At 44.5% G+C, this 20,406-nt stretch overlaps 1 non-coding gene across 1 annotated transcript; it reads right to left on the reverse strand.

The window, feature by feature from the left end:
- Positions 1–688: 688 nt before the first annotated feature.
- On the reverse strand, positions 689–797 carry LOC114810874. The gene has a single exon (XR_003758564.1). It is a non-coding gene; the product is annotated as a U6 spliceosomal RNA (small nuclear RNA).
- Positions 798–20,406: the final 19,609 nt, after the last annotated feature.

The raw sequence follows: 20,406 nt of genomic DNA on the forward strand, positions 1-20,406 counted from the left end.
TTAGTTTAGTAGCTCAAATGAGGGGATCTGTCCCTGACCAAAATGAAAGTCTTATGTTTCCAGAATTCAGTCTGTTGAGGTATAGGATCAACTCCAAATGTTGGACTTCTGGTCACCTTAGGCCCACCCCACTCCACAGCCCATTCAGCCATGAAAGCCCCAAATAATAATGTTGGTATTTGTTGTTGTTGTTGTTGTTGGTATTTGTTAAGCGCTTACTATGTGCCGAGCACTGTTCTAAGCGCTGGGGTAGACATAGGGGAATCAGGTTGTCCCACGTGGGGCTCACAGTTTTAATCCCCATTTTACAGATGAGGGAACTGAGGCACAGAGAAGTTGTGACTTGCCCACAGTCACACAGCCGACAAGTGGCAGAGCTGGGATTCGAACTCATGAGCCCTGACTCCAAAGCCCGTGCTTTTTCCACTGAGCCACGCTGCTTCTCCTATTTGTTAAGCGCTTACTATGTGCAGAGCACTGTTCTAAGCGCTGGGGTAGATACAGGGTAATCAGGTTGTCCCACAGGCTCACACTTAATCCCCATTTTACAGATGAGGCAACTGAGGCACAGAGAAGTGAAGTGACTTGCCCACAGTCACACAGCTGACAAGTGGCAGAGCTGGGAGTCGAACCCATGACCTATGACTCCAAAGCCCAGGATCTTCCCACTGAGCCACGCTGCTTCCCAGAAAATATGGAACACTTCATGAATTTGCATATCATCCTTGCGCAGGGGCCATGCTAATCTTCTCTGTATGGTTCCAATTTTAGTATATGTGCTGCCCAAGTGAGAGTACAGTTCATGTGGAGATGAATTCAGCTCAGCTCCAGATCAGCAAGGAGCTCACCGAAAACATGGCAGCGGAACAGAGCCTGGGCTATGAGTCAACACCTGATTGCATTCTAGAGGTGACAATAATAATTCAAAACTATGGTATTTGTTAAGGGCTTCCTAGATGCCAGGCACTATACTAAGCGCTGGGATGGATGCAAGCAAATCAGAATGGACAGAGTGCCTGTCCCACATTCATTCATTCATCCAATAGTATTTATTGAGCGCTTACTATGTGCAGAGCACTGTACTAAGCACTTGGAATGTACAATTCAGCAACAGAGAGCGTTTAAGGTCTTTATCCCCATTTTACAGATGAGGTAACTGAGGCACAGAGATATTAAGTGACTTGGTGAAGGTCACACAACAGAGAAGTGGCAAAGCCAGGATTAGAACCCAGTTCTCTCTGACTTCCAGGCCCGTGCTCTAGCCACTAGGCCATGCTGTAGTCCCTAAAGAGGGCAGAGATTGTGGGTTAATTGGCAAAAGGTAGTAATAGTAATACTACTAATAATTATAACTGATAATAATGATAAAAAGATGTGGTATTAGTCACTTAGTAGGTGCTAAGTACTGTGCTAAGCACTGTTGTTGATATGTGAAAATCAGATCAGACACAGTAACCTTCTCAGGCAAGGCTCACCGGTTAAGTGCAATGAAGAACAGGTACTGAGTCTCCATTTTACTGATGAGGAACCGAGGCACAGAGAAATTAAGTGATGTAAGTTCATTTTGGGCCGGGAATGTCAGCTAATTCTGTTGTATTCTCCCAGGTTCTTAGCAGGGTCTTAGTACTGAGCACATGGTAAGTGCTCATAAATGTAATTGATTGACTGATTGATATGTACCTCCCAAATGCTAATTGTACTTCCCAAGCGTATAGTACAGTACTCTATGCACAGTAAATGCTCAATAAATATGATTGAACGGATTAATACAACAGGCAAGCGGTGGAGCCAGGATTAGAATCATTCGATTAATCAATCAGCATTCATTCATTCATTCATTCATTCAATAGTATTTATTGAGCGCTTACTATGTGCAGAGCACTGTACTAAGTGCTTGGAATGAACAAGTAGGCAACAGATAGAGACAGTCCCTGCCGTTTGAAGGGCTTACAGTCTAATCGGGGGAGACGGGCAGACAAGAACAATGGATATAAATAGAGTCGAGGGGAAGAACAGCTCATAAAAACAATGGCAACTAAATAGAATCAGGGTGATGTACATCTCATTAAACAAAATAAACAAAATAAATAGGGTGATAAAGATATATACAGTTGAGCAGAGGAGTACAGTGCTGAGGGGGTGGGAGGGGAGAGGGGGAGGAGGAGAGGGAAAGGGGGGAGAAGAGAGTTTAGCTGTGGAGAGGTGAAGGGGGGGTACAGGGAGCAGAAGGAAAAAGGGGGGAGCTCAGTCTGGGGAGGCCTCTTGGAGGAGATGAGTTTTAAGTAGGGATTTGAAGAAGGGAAGAGAATTAGATTGTCTGAGGTGAGGAGGAAGGGCGTTCCAGGACCGCGGGAGGACGTGGCCCAGGGGTCGACGGCGGGATAGGCGAGACCGAGAGACGGTGAGGAGGTGGGCGGCAGAGGAGCGGAGCATGCGGGGTGGGCAGTAGAAAGAGAGAAGGGAGGAGTGGTAGGAAGGGGCAAGGTAATGGAGAGCCTTGAAGCCTAGAGTGAGGAGTTTTTGTTTGGAGCGGAGGTTGATAGGCAACCACTGGATTTGTTTAAGAAGGGGAGTGACATGCCCAGATCGCTTCTGCAGGAAGATGAGCCGGGCAGCGGAGTGAAGAATAGACCGGAGCGGGGCGAGAGAGGAGGAAGGGAGGTCAGAGAGAAGGCCGACACAGTAGTCTAGCCGGGATATAATGAGAGCCCGTAGCAGTAAGGTAGCCATTTGGGTGGAGAGGAAAGGGCGGATCTTGGCGATATTGTAAAGGTGAGACTGGCAGGTCTTGGTAACGGATAGGATATGTGGGGTGAACGAGAGACCCGAGTTAAGGATGACACCGAGATTGCGGGCCCGAGAAACGGGAAGGATGGTTGTACCATCCACGATGATAGGGAAGTCTGGGAGAGGACCGGGCTTGGGAGGGAAGATGAGGAGCTCAGTCTTGCTCATGTTGAGTTCTAGGTAGCGGGCCGACATCCAGGTGGAGACATCCTGGAGGCAGGAGGAGATGCGAGCCTGAAGGGAGGGGGAGAGGACAGGGGCATAGATGTAGATCTGCGTGTCATCTGCATACCAGCATTTCTTGAGCACTTACTGTATGCAGAACACCGTATTAAGAACTTGAATTGGTGGATGTATTTTCTGCCCACAGTGAGCTTACAATTTAGAAGGGGAGCTCACAGCTTGCTGCAAGTCTGTGCTCTTTAAACTAGGCCACCCCGCTTTGAGAGATATTTTGGTAGAAGTTGTTTGGGTTGGTATTTGGGAAAGGTGAATGGGTAGGAGCAGGAGAAAGGTGAGGGTGAATGAGGGCATATAAAGCAGTGTTCTGAGAAACAATCTAAAGTCTGTATCTCCTGGAACAATTTCTAGCACTTGCGATAGCAGTTATAACTTTTGGGATTTCCTGTTTCCTGGAGTCTAGAAATAGCGATAAAATCCACCTCTTTTTCAACACCTTCAGTTCTAGTTAGGAGTAGAAAGTTTCTCTTCTGTGTGACTTGATGAGAGCTTTATTTGAACTGGCCAAATTTGTAGGCCTTCATGTCCCTATTTCAGCATAAACAGATATAATTATGTAAAACAAAAAGGAAAAGCAATGAATGCACGATGTGGGTGGGGAATGTGTCTACCAACTCTATTATATGGTACCCTCTCAAGAGCTTTTTACAGTATTCTGCACACAGTAAGCACTCAATAACTTTGATTGATTGATAATGCAAAAGATACACTCAACTGATTCTGCAGAAACACTTTGTGTAGATTCCATTCTTGCTATAGAAATGCACTTTCCTCTCCATCCAAACCACGGTCAAGTTAGCACAGTCAGTCACTCATTCTATCCCTTCTGGATTACTGCATCAGCCTCCTTTCTGACCTCCCAAACTCCTGCCTCTCCCCATTTCAGTCTGTTCTTCACTCCAGTTTATCTTTCTACGAAAACACTGAGGGCATGTAACCCCCTTCCTCAAAACTCTCCAGTGGTTGCCTATCCACCTCCATATCAAATGAAAACTCCTCACTATTGGCTTTAAAGCTCTCCATCACCTTGGCCACTCCTACCTCACCTCCCTTCTCTCCTTCTCCATCCCAGCCGGCTCACTCCGCTCCTCTCAGGCTTCTAACCTTCTCACTGGGCCTCGATCTTGCCTGTATCGCTGCCGACCCCTGGCCCACGTCCTATCTATGGCCTGGAATGCCGTCCCTCCTCAAATCTGCCAAACAATCACTATTCCCCCCTTCAAAGCCGTTACTGAAGGCACACTTCCTCCAGGAGGCCCTCGCAGACTAAACCACACATCCTCAGCTCCCTCTCCCTTCTGCATCACCACGATTCACTCACTTTGGTCTCCCCCCCACCCACCCCTAGCACTTATGCATATATGCATATATCTATAATTCTATTTAATAATAATGATGGTGTTAAGTGCTTACTATGTGCAAAGCACTGTATTTATATGTATGTCCGTTTACTTGTATTGACGTCTTTCTCCCACCTCTAGGCTGTGAGCCTGTTGTGGGCAAAGATTGTCTCTCTTTATTGTTATATTGTCCTCTCTAAGTGCTTACTACAGTGCTCTGCACACAGTAAGCACTCAGTAAATACAATTGAATGAATGAACAATGAAACCACCTAATGGCAGATCTGAAAAATTGGCATAATATATATGAATTATTGTCTTGTATTTCAAAAAGCAAACCAAATAGGAGAGAGTAATAGTAACAGCTACTATTACTAGTAATAATTAGTAATTATAGTAAGAGTTATAATAACTAAATTTAAAGAAATACATTTGACCATACACATACATATGAGGCTTTTTGACATGTTTTGAACCTAAATCTTTTTTTAAATGTTCTTCAATAACATGCCCATTTCTTTATTCATTTTAAAGCACTTTCAATAAGAAGATAATTGCAAAATCCCTTCATTTAATCCATCAACCAAAAGTCACTACTTTGTGCAGAGCAGTGTTCTAAACACTTGGGAGAGTACCGTAGAATTAGTAGACAAGATCTCTGTTCTCAAGGAACTTATGGTCTAGCAGCGAGTAGGAATAAACAAGCACCTAGAGTCTCTTAAGAACCTAATTTAACACTCACAGACTTTTCAAATATCCCTTCATTAATGAGATGCTCAGTTATAATGCAAACAAGTACATTATTATTCACAAATTCATTGTTGTGATGTGGTAAATGAAGTTCTATCTTGACTTATGAACAAATAAAGTTAGAAAAGCAATTGGGAACACCAGGTCAGACTGCTTCTTAAAATTTTGTAAGCATCGACAGTAGTTTAACTGGCAGAGGTGTAATATAATCCTTCCACTGGGGATCCGATACTTCTTGAATATTCCCATTGCTGTCACTTCAGAAAAGCCTAAAAGCTGTTTATACTCTGGGTTATTTATTTTAAAAATCAGATAATCAAATATACTTTCCACTTATTTCTCTGGATAATGTGATTAGGTGGGAAGAGTTGATTAGAAAAAAAAATTAGGAATTCCCCTTCCACATTTCCTTTGAAATGTTTATTTCTTAGGAGGTAGACTGTTACAGAGTCACTATCAGCTAAAAAAAGTTTAGACTATTGAAATTTAATTTCAGATAATTTACCTTAGAAGTATTACAGTCTTTGATGAACTGACATCTCATGGCACTTGGAAGCCAGAATACCAGCGAAATCCACTGAATGTGTTATAGTTGCTGACCTTCGACTTTTAGATGGTTAATTAGACTTTAAGTGAGAAAAAAAATCCTCGGGTCACAGAACTTCCATCAGATCTCAACTCGAAGCTTTGACCTCATTCACCAGCACAATTAACAATCTAATGATGATTGATAGCCAGATGAAGTATCTGGGCTAAGAGCATGTTCCCCCATTGTCCTGAGGGAAGACTGTAGTGATCTGCTGCAGTGATGGGAGCTGTGTTTTGGCAGATTACAACTGCAATTACTCCTTGTACAGGCTGTTGGCAAAATTGATTTTACACCCTTGGTGTCTTTCAGAGCAGGTTAAAAATCAACCCGCCCAGGCTCCAGTGTCTGGGATTCTTCTCTATATGCTGGGGCTGGAAGACAAGGAGAGAACTGCCCTTATGCAACAGATCTTGCCTTCTTGTCTTTGAGGAGGGCGTCCATTTTAAGGATCTATTGGAGTTAACCATGGGAGAATGACTGAAGACTCTTGTTCCTGAAACCATAGTGATGGCAGTTCCCCATGCCCCAGTCCTGTGGAATTCCTTGGAATGTGTCTACCAACTTTATCATATTATGCTCTCCTAAACACTTAGATAGGTGCTCTGTAAACAGGAAGTGCTCAAAAAGGACATTAGGTAATTTTTTTAATGGTATTTGTTAAGTGCTTACTATGTGTTAGGGACTGTACTAAAAGCTGGAGTGGACATGAGCAAATTGGGTTGGACACAGTCCCTGTCCCACGTGGGGCTCACAGTCTCAATCCCCATTTTACAGATGAGGTGACTGAGACACAGAGAAGTGAAGTGACTTGCCCAGGTCACACAGCAGACAAGTGGCAGGTCCGGGATTAGAACCCATGAATTTCTGACTCTCAGGTCCATGCTCTATCGACTAGGCCATGCTGATTGATTGTCCCCATGTCTCCCTCCAGCTGCTTCTCTCTCCACAGGGGGCTTCATCTTCTCCCACTCCCCAGGACTCGCTGGGAAAGGGAGCAGGGCATTGGGCTTCCTTGTCCCTCCCCAAAGCTGCTTTTGTATCATCCCACCTCCCCCATCCCTCTCCCTTCCTTTTTGAGGGGGAGGCAAGGAGGAGACAAGTATCTATGTTATCTGCCCAATCAACAATCTTCAAAGAGGTAACAGGCCAAAAAGCTGCTATTTGTGGAAACGTTTAGGCCTTGTCAGAGACCTGGGATAGGCAGGGCTCCCATCGATTCCATAGAGTCATCTCATATGCCAGTGAAGTAAACTGCCTCAAGGAACCACATTGGAGAAGGTGGTGGGGGGTAAAGAGGGCAGCCATGTGTGGGTAGCAGGCCACGATGGTGGTGAAAAGAGTAGCTTAGTGGAAAGAACATAGGCTTGGGAGTCAGAGGACTTGGGTTCTAATCCAAATCTGCCAGTTATCCGCTGTGTGACCTTGGGCAAGTCACTTAACTTCTCTGAGCCTCATTTCCCTCATCTATAAAATGGGGGTGAAGACTGTGAAAACCACGTGGTACAACCTGATTACCTTATGTCAACCCCAATGCTTAGAACAGTGCTATGGCACAAAGCACTTAACAAGTACCATCATTATTATTGTTAATATTACAAAGTGGCCAGTTCGAGTTGGAAGCGGTGACTGTGGGATGAGGAATGCGAGTGGAATGCAATTCTGAAATTCCTCTATCAGACCACAACCTCCCCATACACCCACCTCCCACAAATCTGCCCTGTTCCCCTAAGAGACCTTCACCTTTTTGACCCCCTCCAATATTCTACAGCCATCTTGCCCCGTTTGGTCTCTGCACCCAAGCTATCTTCTCTCAGTGTGCAAATCGACACCTTTTGCAACACCATCTCCACTGAACTCAACTTCCTTTCTTCCCTGTGTCTCTGTCAGTCTCGGGCCACTAACCCGCAACCCCACGTCACCTCCACAGAATGCTTCCTCTGAGCCCAAGCTGTGGAGCTTTGTTGACAGAAATCCAGACATCTCACTGACCTTGTCCACCTTAAACTCCTTCTTACCTGCTTCATTGTAGCCCTCTCCTCTGACCGACAATGGTACTTCTCCTTCGTAATTCACTTCCATACCCATTGCCCCATCACCTGTTCCAGATATTTAACTCCCTCCTCAAGCCTCCAGTTCCTCCTCCTCCACCATCTATTTGCCCTAATGACCTGGACACATACTCCATCAACAAAATTGAAATTGAAATCATCAGGCGTTATCTCCCTAAAATAGAGACGCAGCATGGCTTAGTTGAATGAACACAAGCTTGGGAGTCAGAGGACGTGGGTTCTAATCCCGGCTTTGTCACTTGTCTGCTGTGTGACTTAGGGCAAGTCACTTAACTTCTCTGTGCCTCAGTTACCTAATCCCTAAAATGGGGATTAAGACTGTGAGCCCCACGTGGGACAACCTGATTACCTTGTATCTACCCTAGTGCTTAGAACAGTGCTTGGCAAATAGTAAGCTCTTAACAAATACCATAATAATTAATAATGATTAATAAAAGCTCTCCAATTCCTGCCTCCTCCTTTATCCCCTTGGACTCTCCATGAATTTCCAGTAGTATCTCAAGAAGAGATCTCTCACCCTTCCTAAATCCATACCCTCCGACTGTACTTTTGACCCTATACCTTCAGAACTTATTAAAACATTCAGCCCCACGTCTTCCCTCCTTGAATGTTCACTTTCTAATGGCTCCTTCCCCACCACTTTCACCTTCTAATGGCTCCTTGCCCACTGCTTTCAAGCCTGCTTATGAATCCCCAATCCTAATAAAAATCCCCCCTTTTCTTTTTTTAAAATAATATTTGCTCAGCGCTTACAATGTGGTAGGTACTGTACTAAGCGCTTGGGTAAATACAAATTAACCAGGTTGGACACAGTCCATGTCCCACATGGGCACACTGTCTTCATTCTCCTTTTACAGATGAGGTAACTGAGGCACAGATAAGTTATATGACTTACCCAAGGTTGCTGAGCAGGCAAGAGGCAGTGCTAGGAGTAGAACTCAGGTCTTTCTGGCTTTCAGGCTCTTGCTTTCTCCAGGCAAGGCCACACTGCTTCTCTATGACCCCATGACCCTTGACTTTTTTCCCTTATCCTCACATCCCCCTCCCATTATCATCCCATATCCCTCTTACATTGCTTTTCAAACTTCTGGATAAAGTTGTTTACACCCTCTATCTCCTTTTCCTCTCCTCCAGTTCCCTTACTGTTCCCCTACAATCTGGGTTCCACCCCCTTTACTCCACAGAAACATTCCTCTCTGCGGTGACCAATGACTTTCTTCATGCCAAATCCAATGATCTCTACTTTATTCTAACCCTCCTGACCACTCAGCTGTCTTCAACACTGTAGATCACCTCATTCTTCTGGAAACTTTATCCAACTTCAGCTTCACTTACATCTTCTTCCCTTGTTTCTTTTTCTATCTCTCTGACCGATCCTTCTCAGTTTATTTTGCGGGCTCCTTCTCTGCCTCCCACTCTCTGACAGAGGGAGTCCCTTAGGGCTCAGTACTGGGTCCCCTTCTATTCTCCATCTACCCCCATTCCCTTGGAGAACTCAATCACTCCTATAGTTTCAACTACCACTTTTATACAGGTGATCACCAAATCCACATCTCCAACCCTGACCTTTCTCCTTTTCTGCAGTCTACCTTTTCCTCCTGCCTTCACCACATGCTGCATCACCTCAAACTTTACGTGTCCAGAATTGGACTCCTTTTCTTCCCACCCAAACCCTGTCAACCCCATCTTTTCTATCACTTTAGACTCTCACTATTGGCTTCAAACCTCTCCATCACTTTTCTCCCTTCTACCTCAACTCCCTTCTCTCTTTCTACAGCCCAGGCCGCACACTCCATTCCTGCGGTGCTAACCTCCTCACTGGGCCTCGTTCTTGCCTGTCCTTCCGTCGACCACTGGCCCACATCCTACCTCTGGCCTGGAATGCCCTCCCTCCTCAAATTCGCCATACTAGCAGTTACCCCCTTCAAAGCCCTACTGAAAGCTCACCTCCTCCAGGAGGCCTTCCCAGACAAAGCCCCTCTTTTCCTCTGCTCCTCCTCCCTTCCCCATTGCCTCGACTTGCTCCCTCTACTCTACCCACATCCCTGTCCCACAGCAATTATGTATATAAGTACCTATTTATTATTCTCTTTATTTTGTTAATGATGTCTATATATCTATAATTCTATTTATTTATATTGATGCTATTGATGCCACTTTACTTGTTTTGATGTTTGTCTCCGCCCTTCTAGACTGTGAGCCCGATCTTGGATAGGGATTGTTTCTCTATTTGTTGCTGAATTATACTTTCCAAGTGCTTAGTATAGTGCACTGCACACAGTAAGCACTCAATAAATATGATCAAATGAATGAATGAATGAAGGACAATACCTCTGTCTTCCCTTATCTCACAAGTCCATAACCTTGGTGTTGTCTCTCATTCAACCCACATATTCAATCTGTCTCTAAATCCTGTCACTTTCATCTTCACAACATTGCTAAATTCTGCCCTATTCTCTCCATCTAAACTGCTACCATGCTGTTCCAAGCACTTATCTGGCCTTGACTATCACATCTTTCACCTCGCTGACTTCCCTCCCTCCAAGTTTCTCTCCAACCAATCCATAGTTCACTCTGCTAAACGGATCATTATTGTAAACAAATGTGCTGTCCATGTCTTCCTACTCCTTAAGAATTTTCACTGGTTCAGTACAATGCTTTGCACACAGTAAATGCACAATGGATACGATTGAATGACTGAATCTGAGAACTTGGATCTGTGACCTTTGGACATTTGATGTTTGCCCTACCTTCAACCCCAGAGGACTTAGAGCATATCTTCAAATTGTAAATGTAATTTTTTTCATATTAATGTCTGTCTCTCCATCTAGACGGTAAGCTCACTGTGGTTAGGGAATGTCTGCGCCAACTCTGTTGTACTGTACTCTGCCAAGGGCTTAGTAGGGTACTCTGCACATAGTAAACACCCAATAAATACCATTTATGATGATGGTCTTCCTCTCAGGGTCGTACTTGGAGAGTTTCCAGTTCTCTACCAGTCTCACCTATGGGAAGGAGAGTCGAGCAGAGGCCTACCCATTTCATTCCTAGCTTGGACAGTAGCTAGTGAGTGGAAAACAATCTCCTACAAGTCAAATCTCACCTGTGCTGGGCAGCAGCAGCACAGGAGAGAGTCGAGGGTGCAGACTAAAATTCACTGTGTGGAAGGAGGCGATGGTAAACCACTTCTGTATTTTTACTAAGAAAACTCTATGGATCCACTACCAGAATGATTGTAGATGGAAGTGGTGCATTCTGGGAGATATGTGTCCATGGCGTCGCTATGGGTCAGACACGACTCGACGGCATAAGACAGAACAAGATGAAGATGGTGACAATTATTAAAACCAATGACAGGGGAAGCAGCAAAATATAATGATATGTACATAGGTGTAGTGGAGCTTCAAGTGGAGTGAGTGAGAAGCAGTGTGGCCTAGAGGATAGAGCACATGCCTGGGAGTCAGAAGAATGTGAGATCTATTTCTGGCTCCACCACTTGTCTGCTCTGTGAGCTTGGAGAAGTCACTTGATTTCTTTGTGCCTCAGTTCCCTCATCAGTAAGATGGGGATTGGGACTGTGAGCCTTATGTGCCTATCAACCTTTGCACGAAATAAAAACTCCTCACTCCTGGCTTCAAAGCTGTCCATCACCTTGCCCCCTCCTACCTCACCTCCCTTCTCTCCTTCTACAGCCCACCCCGTACACTCTGCTCCTCCGCCGCTCACCTCCTCACTGGGTCTCGTTCTCCCCTGTCCCACTGTCGACCCCTGGCCCACATCCTAGAACTGACCTGGAACGCCCTCCTTCCTCACATCTGCCAAACTAACTCTCTTCCCCTCTTCAAAGCCCTACTGAGAGCTCACCTCCTCCAGGAGGCCTTCTGAGTCTGAGCCCTCCCTTTCCCTCTGCCCCTTCTCCCTCCCCATTCCTCCTATTCTGTCCCTCTGCTCTACCCCCTTCCCTCCCCACAGCACTTGTGCATATTTGTATATATCATTTATTACTCTATTTTATTAATGATGTGTATATATCTATGATTCTATTTATCTTGATAGTATTGATGCCTGCCTACTTGTTTTGTTCTGTTGTCTGTTCCCCTGTTTAGACTGTGAGCCCATTGTTCGGCAGGGATTGCCTCTATCTGTTGCCCGAATTGTACATTCCAAGCACTTAGTACAGTGCTGTGCACACAGTACGCGCTCAATAAATACGATTGAATGAATGAATGGAAAGGGACTATGTCCAACCCAAGTTTCTTGAACCTACCTCAGGGCTTAGAAAAGTGCCTAGCAATAGTACCTATTTAACAAATACCATTATAATAATTATTATTAAAGTACTTAGGGGGTACAGACCCAAGGGAATAGGCAACACAGAGGCGCGATGCAGAATGGAGAGAGCATAGGGTAGAGAACTGAGAGGTTAGTCATGGACGACTGCTTGGTAGAGATGTGATTTATAGTGGGGCTTTGAAGAAGGGAATCATGGTGGTTTTTGTGGTCAGGAAGGAGAGGGAGTCCTAGGTAAAAGAGGTTAGGCTTTGGCAGAGAGAGAGAAGAAGTCGAGACACGGTGAGTAGGTTTGGAGACAAATAGCTTCAGAAATAACCGATAGGTATTTGTGGCTCAGGAAAGTGTCACTGTTTTTCAAAATTTTTAAACTGAAATAGTCCCAAAATCTTTTTGCTCAAACCCCACCCTCCCTAAATATGTAAACTGAAATTTAATCCCAACGGATTCTCCCTCCCGTCCCGACCCACCCCAGACTGTGAATAGAGCTTCAAACCCTGAAGTTAGATCGTGGAAGGGAGATATTTCACATTCATTCTCGACCTGTTTACATTCAGCTCATCAAGACGGCAGGGTTCTGTGCATCCAAGATTGCCTATAAAATCATCAGCTTTGCCAGGAGTAAAGAAAATAAGAGGTCAGTGTGAAATGTTAAACCCACTAGGACTGAATGGATTCAATTTTCAGTCAAATCCATCTCTCCCTTCCCCACCCTTGAACCTGGTTCAGGATGCCAAGTAGTGGGATTGATCAACTGCAGCTGATCGAAGACATATGGAGGAGCATGATAAATGCCCATCTGTCTGGTTTGGTTTAAGTGTCAATCTGTCAGAAGGCCAGATGAAGGATGGATTAGAAATATTCTCACGGTCTACTCCAACCTTAGAACTTGCTGATTCTTTGATTCTGAAGAAGACAGCTCGTTGTAGGCAGAGAATGTGTCTGTATGCTGTTAAACTGTATTCTCCCAAGTGCTTAATACAGTGCTTTGCACACAGTAAGCGCTCAACAAAAAAGACTGAGTAAATGAATGAATCTGGCCAACAAGGATGAAAATAAAGGTTAGTTTGAACAAGTCAAGCTAGGTCTTGAACAGTTTTTTTTTAATTTTGTATTCTGATCAGACAACTCCTGATTTCTAGTGACAGCCCCTTCTTCTGTATTTATTCCTCTTTTCTTCTCAGCATTCCCTCTCCAGAAGTACAGCGATGTCTTGGAGGCTTCTAACAACTCCAGTTCTTTCTCAAACATGTTGGGCTTGATAAAACTTCAAACATAATTTATCAAACACTTTCTCCCTCTCTTGCTCAAGCTCCTTGGTGTATTTTAAAGGAAATAAGCTCCATGTGTTTCTGATTCATTTACATTTAGCTCATCACATTGTTGTTCTGTAAGAGCCCTTGGATGTGTACGACGCCCTGGAACCTTTTTATGAGCCTTTTAAAAGATATTTTTCTTAGAAGCAGGAAGTTGCGTTCTGCCAAGAAGAAATGAAAACAACCCCCCAAGGGTTCATTTGGGGGTTTGTTCCGAATCAGTTCTTAGTGTGTCTAAGTGCATTCTTCCCAGACTAAGAGAAAGTCACTAAATGAGCCCTTACCTAGGATTCAGAAAGCAGTGAAACAAAACCAAGAGAAATGCATTTTCCTAACTGGATATCATTTGTCAGCACCTCTTCTCCATGGCCATTATGCTCATCCCCCTGGGGTTGTTGGGAAGAAAATCCACAATCAGCGGGCCACCTGCTCTTCTTCTCTTAACTCTTCCATGCTCTCCTTTTGGAATCGTGGCATCGAAAATATTCCCAGCCATTTCAATTCACCTCTATCCCCCCATGCTCTTTGACAACTTGATGTTCCTGGGTATTGTGATATGTCATTCTTTTCTCCCCTACCCCCACAAGATAATTTTTTAATGGTATTTGTTAAGTGCTTACTATGTGCTGGATGCTGAACTAAGCTCTGTACAAGTTCTGATTATATAAGATAATCAGGTTGGACACAGTTCATGCCCTATATGGGGCTCACAGTTTTAATCCTCATTTAACAGATGAGGCAACTGAGGCAAAGAGAAATCAAGTTACTTGCCCAGGGTGATGCAGCAATCATTTGGCAAAGCTAGGATTAGAACCCTGGTCTTCAGACTCCCAGGCCTGTGCTCTTTCCACTGGGCCGTGCTGACCAATACCTCAGTAATTGACTGCTTTTCTATTATTACCATTTTCTAACCTCTATAAATTTGCTCGATTCTTTCTTCACCTCTCTCACCCATGTGGAATCAATGGTAAATTTGCTAATCAATAATAGCTTTCGCTTCTAATCAGTCAATAGTGTTTATTGAGTACTTATTATAGAGTCCAGAGCACTGAAATAAGCACTTGTGCCTGGTTTTGTCATAATGTGTACAGGTGTATCCCATATAAAATGGGATTATGCTCCTTGAAAATGTGCTTATTTCAAGGTAGAGTAGTGGATCGAGTATGGGCCTGAGAGTTATGAAGTCATGGGTTCAAATTCCGGTCTTTCCCTTTTCTGCTGTATGACCTTGGGCAAGTCAGTCACTTCTTTGGGCCTCAGTTACCCCATTTGTAAAATGTGGATTGAGACTGTGAGCCACATGTGGGACAGGGACCGTGTCCAAACCGATTTGCTTGTATCCACCCCAGTACTTGGTACCATTCCTGGCACATGTTAAGTGCTTAATAAATACCGAAGTGATTATCATTATTTTTATTATTATTATGGTTATTTGATCATGGGGAAAACTTTCCTAAGACTTACATGTTATGAATTACTGTCAGGTCCAGAATCTCAGGGAAAAGACATAAAACTCCTTTACATGCAATACCTTGTAATGACAAGCATCACTCTACTATTGTTTACCCTTTATGAAAATTACTCAAGGCATTATTCATTCACTCATAGTTTACTGAGAGCTCACTGTGTACAAAGCACTGTACTAATCACTTGGGGGAGTATAATATAATAAACAGACACATTCCCTGCCCACAGCAAGCTTAGAGTCTAGAGGGAGCTTACAGTCTAAGGAGACATACCATCACAATATTAACTAAATGGGGTGTTTTCATATGATCATGAAGATGCAGAGATAGAAGATTTTTCCATTGACTGTGGTCATGGTTTTTCAACTTTGGTGAAAAATTTGTCCAACTTAGACTGAAAAGGAGCCTTCTTCACTTCTTAAATCATCTTGTTGCCAACTAACACCTTCTGACACCTTATATCTCTTTGAATCCCTCTCTCTATTAAGGTCTTTAATCATATTTAAGGTTCATTCCCTTTCTTGATTGAAGACACAACACCTTTTAATTCTAAGACTTTAACTGGGAGTGGAGAAATCATAACTTCTTCTGTTTTTAACATCCTGAGATGATCAAATTAATTCTTGAAATGCAATTAGATATCCATTGGGCCCTAGTTCTAGTTGAGGTGTAATTAACTCAATACCACCAACATCATCCATTTTAAAATTCAGTTGCCTCTTCAGTTTAACAACTTCTTTGGCTGTAAGCTCAGGTGTGTGTGTTCAGTACTAATAATTATGGTATTTATTAAGCACTTACTATGTGCTATGCAATGTTCTAAGCTCTCGGGTAGAGAAGCAGCATGGCTCAGTGGAAAGAGCACGGGCTTTGGAGTCAGAGGTCATGGGTTCGAATGCCGGCTCGGCCACTTGCCAGCTGTGTGTGACTGTGGGCAAGTCACTTCACTTCTCAGGGACTCAGTTACCTCATCTGTAAAATGGGGATGAAGACTGTGAGCCCCACATAGGACAACCTGATTCCCCTGTGTCTACCCCAGCACTTAGAACAGTGCTCGGCACATAGTAAGCGCTTAACAAATACCGACATTCATTCATTCATTCAATAGTATTTATTGAGCGCTTACTATGTGCAGAGCACTGTACTAAGCGCTTGGGATGAACAAGTCGGCAACAGATAGAGACAGTCCCTGCCGTTTGACGGGCTTACAGTCTAATCGGGGGAGACGGACAGACAAGAACAATGGCACTAAACAGCATCAAGGGGAAGAACATCTTGTAAAAACAATGGCAACTAAATAGAATCAAGGCGATGTACAATTCATTAACAAAATAAATAGGGTAACGAAAATATATACAGTTGAGCGGACGAGTGCAGTGCTGTGGGGATGGGAAGGGAGAGGTGGAGGAGCAGAGGGAAAAGGGGAAAATGAGGCTTTAGCTGCGGAGAGGTAAAGGGGGGATGGCAGAGGGAGTAGAGGGGGAAGAGGAGCTCAGTCTGGGAACGCCTCTTGGAGGACGTGATTTTTAAGTAAGGTTTTGAAGAGGGAAAGAGAATCAGTTTGGCGGAGGTGAGGAGGGAGGGCGTTCCAGGACCGCGGGAGGACGTGACCCAGGGGTCGACGGCGGGATAGGCGAGACCGAGGGACGGCGAGGAGGTGGGCGGCAGAGGAGCGGAGCGTGCGGGGTGGGCGGTAGAAAGAGAGAAGGGAGGAGAGGTAGGAAGGGGCAAGGTGATGGAGAGCCTTGAAGCCTAGAGTGAGGAGTTTTTGTTTGGAGCGGAGGTCGATAGGCAACCACTGGAGTTGTTTAAGAAGGGGAGTGACATGCCCAGATCGTTTCTGCAGGAAGATGAGCCGGGCAGCGGAGTGAAGAATAGACCGGAGCGGGGCGAGAGAGGAGGAAGGGAGGTCAGAGAGAAGGCTGACACAGTAGTCTAGCCGGGATATAACGAGAGCCCGTAATAGTAAGGTAGCCGTTTGGGTGGAGAGGAAAGGGCGGATCTTGGCGATCCGACATTATTATTATTATACAAAGTAATCAGGCTGGGCACAGTCCCTGTCCCACATGAGGCTCACACTCTTAATCCCCATTTAACAGATGAGGTAAATGAGGTCCAGAGAAGTGAAGTGACTTGCCCAAGCTCACACAGCAGACAAGTGGCAGAGGTGGCATTAGAACCCAAGACCTCTGACTCCCAAGCCTGTGCTCTTGCCACTAGGCCACAGTGTTCAATGCCTTGAATATAGGCCATCAACTATACTGGTAAATCAGAGGTTCCGCCAAGGACAATTTGTCATTGATTGCTGTAACTCAGCCAATGCGAAGAAGGGTAGGGAGAGATTTATTATTATCTTTAGCAGTTGGCCAGTAAATCTGGCCATGTCTGACATTCCCACAATACATACTGTATCCCCCAGGTGGTTGTACTTAGGTGTGGTTGTAACTCAGGGTAAAGTATCAAACGTTACCGATTGCCTCTCTAGGGTGGTTGTATCCTGAGGCAGTCACAACCCAACCTGTTCTAAGAGTGAAATATTTATAAGATTTTTGAGGTTTATTTTATCTCAGGCTATTCATGCCTCCCATTTTCATTGACCATCTCTTTCCAGTTATTCTTCAGCCTTCCACTCGCTTGTGTCTTTTCCCATTTCTTCCTTTTCCCCTTGTTCTTCTGACCTTCTGGCTGTGGAATTATCCTTATTGCTAATTCTCTCTCTTCCTCTGTAACTGTCTATTGACATCGCTTTGGGTGGTAATGGTAGGAGTAATGATATGTATGATCTCCTACAGAGGGGAACACACGGAACTAAGCACTGGAGAAAGAACAAAGACAAAAACAGACTTTCACTGCCCACAAGGAGTTTAGAACGTCTGTTGCTGAATGTGTGTGTGTGTGTGTGTTTGTGTGTGTGTTTCTGTGCCTGGGTGAGAGTGATTTGTAACCCCAATTAAACATTCCTGTGGTTAATTGTATGAATTGTACTTATATGAGTCTCTATGTCCATGGGAATGTGATTCTGAATACCGTGTCTGTTTCTGTTTTCATGTTTCTGAGGCTGTTGGTGAGTGTGTCTGCACATGCAGCTCAGAATTTAGATACTCCTGGATGGAAAGTCAAAGCAGTCTAAATGAACGCTCCACAAAGACCCTCCACCAGTTGAAAGACAGGCAGCATAGAAGGAAGGATGTTCCTTGTGGGATTAACATTCCCTGCCGATTCCACACGGACTATCCTCATGCTAGTGAGGCCCAAACATGGGCTGTTTGATCTCCAGAGGAGGCTTCGTTTGGCTGGGACGTGGGAGGCTGTTGCCAGTCACCCAGTGCATTCCCCAGCAGGTTTTAAAGAGAAAATCCCCATCTTCTCATGACAGCAGATTTCCCTCATTCCTCTCATCTCCTTCACAGTCATTTTGCTGTTTATTTTCCTCCTCTCTATCTACCCCCGAAACAGACCCCTCAGTCTGGGGCCTCGTCTGATGTCCTGTTGCCGAACCTGGCTCTGCCGAGGAAAAAAACCGGTGGGGATAGGTTAAATTCCAGAGGACAGAAGTAGCATGGCCTTGTGGTTAGAGGAAGGGCCTGGGAATCAGAAGGACCTGGATTCTAATCCTGGCTTTGACACTTTTCTGTTGTGAGACCTTGGGCAAGTTGCTTCAGTTCTCTATATCACAGTGACCTCATCTGTAAAATGGGCATTAATACTGTCGGCCTCATGTGGGACATGATCTATGTCCAACCTGATAAGCTTGTATCTATCCCAGCACTTAATACAGTGCCTTGCAGAAAGTAAACACTTAACCAATATCATAAAAAAGGACCCTAAAATCCTAAAACACTTGAGGATCCAGATGTCTATCCCTACTTGAAGGTGCTGCAGATTATCCTCTAGGCTGTGAGCATGTTGTGGGCATGAATGTGTCTGTTTGTTGTTATACTGTACTCTCCCAAGTGCTTAGTATAGCGGTTTCCACACTGTAAGTGTTCAATAAATATGATTGAATGAATGAGTGACTTATCTATAACCCTCAGTTCAATCATTGCAGAGCACTGTATTAAGCGCTTGGAAAGTACAATTCGGCAACACAGAGAGACAATCCCTACCCAACAAGGGGCTCACATCTAGAAGGGGGAGGCAGACAACAAAATAAAAGAGGTATACAGGCATCAATAGCATCAAAATGGATAAATAGTAGTATAGATATATCCACATCATTAATAAAATTAATAGAATAATAAATATGTACAAATATACGCAAGTGCTGTGGGGTGGAGAAGGGAGTAGAGCAGAGGGAGGGAGTAGGGGTGATGGGGAGGGGAGGAGGAGCAGAGGAAAAGGGGGTCACTCTGGGAAGACCTCCTGGAGGGGGTAAGCTCTCAGTAGGGCTTTGGAGGGGAAAAAAGAGCTAGTTTGGCGGATGTGAGGAGGGAGGGCATTCCTGGCCAGAAGTAGGGTATGGGCCAGGGGTTAACAGCAGTGCAGGCAAGTACGAGGCACAGTGAGGAGGTTAGTGGCAGAGAAGCAGAGTGTGTGGGCTGGGCTGCAGTAGGAGAGAAGGGAGTTGAGGTAGGAGGGGGTAAGGTGATGGAGAGCTTTGAAGCCAATAGTGATGAGTTTTTGCTTCATGCAAAGGTTGATAGGCAACCATTGGAGATTTTTGAGGGGGGTGGTGACATGCCCAGAGAGTTTCTTTAGAAAGAAAATCTGGGCAGCAAAGTGAAATTTAGACTGAATCAGATAATCCACGCAGTTTTACCTTTTTGATCTCCTACTATAACCCAACCTGAATTTGTTGGGAGCAGTGAACCTGCCTATCAACTCTGATTCATTGTATTCTCCCAAGCACTTATTAAAGTGTTCTCACCCATTAGCACACAATAAGTATGATTGTTTGAAAAATTTGATTGATTGAATTCTTCACGCCTTTAATAGCAACCTATTGATTTTTAAAATGATATTGTTAAGTGCTTACTATGTATGCACCGGGCACTCTACTAAGCGCAAGGGGAGAAACAAGCTCATCACCTTGGAGGTTGTGCGTGACCCACATGTGATCAGAGTTTTAATCCCCATTTTACAGAACAGGGAACTGAGGCACAGGGAAATTGAGTGACTTGCCCAAGTTCTCACAGCCGAAGTTCCTGAACAGGAATTAGAACCCAGGTCCTCTGGCTCTCAGACCAGTGCTCTTTCCACTAGGCCTTGCTGCTTTTTCCAGGTCACGCTGCCTTTCCCATTGTATCTCGATCTTGTCTTTCTCACTGCCAGATCTTTACCTGCATCCTTCCTTTAGCCTCTGACAGACCATCACTATTCCCATCTTCAAAGCCCTCCCAAAATTGCATCACCTCCTAGAGACCTTCCCAGACTAAGCCCCATTTCCCCAATTCACCCTCCTTCTGTGTTGCCTATGTACTTGCATCTGTACTCCTTAAGGACTTGATATTCATTCCAACCCCACAACCCTTATGTACATATCCTAAAACTCTATTATTTCTCCTACTTATATTTTACTTTAATTTCTGTCTCTCCCTTTAGGCTATAAACTCCTTGTGA

This window comes from Ornithorhynchus anatinus, chromosome 3 (genome assembly GCF_004115215.2).
Source record: "Ornithorhynchus anatinus isolate Pmale09 chromosome 3, mOrnAna1.pri.v4, whole genome shotgun sequence".
NCBI lineage: Eukaryota > Metazoa > Chordata > Mammalia > Monotremata > Ornithorhynchidae > Ornithorhynchus > Ornithorhynchus anatinus.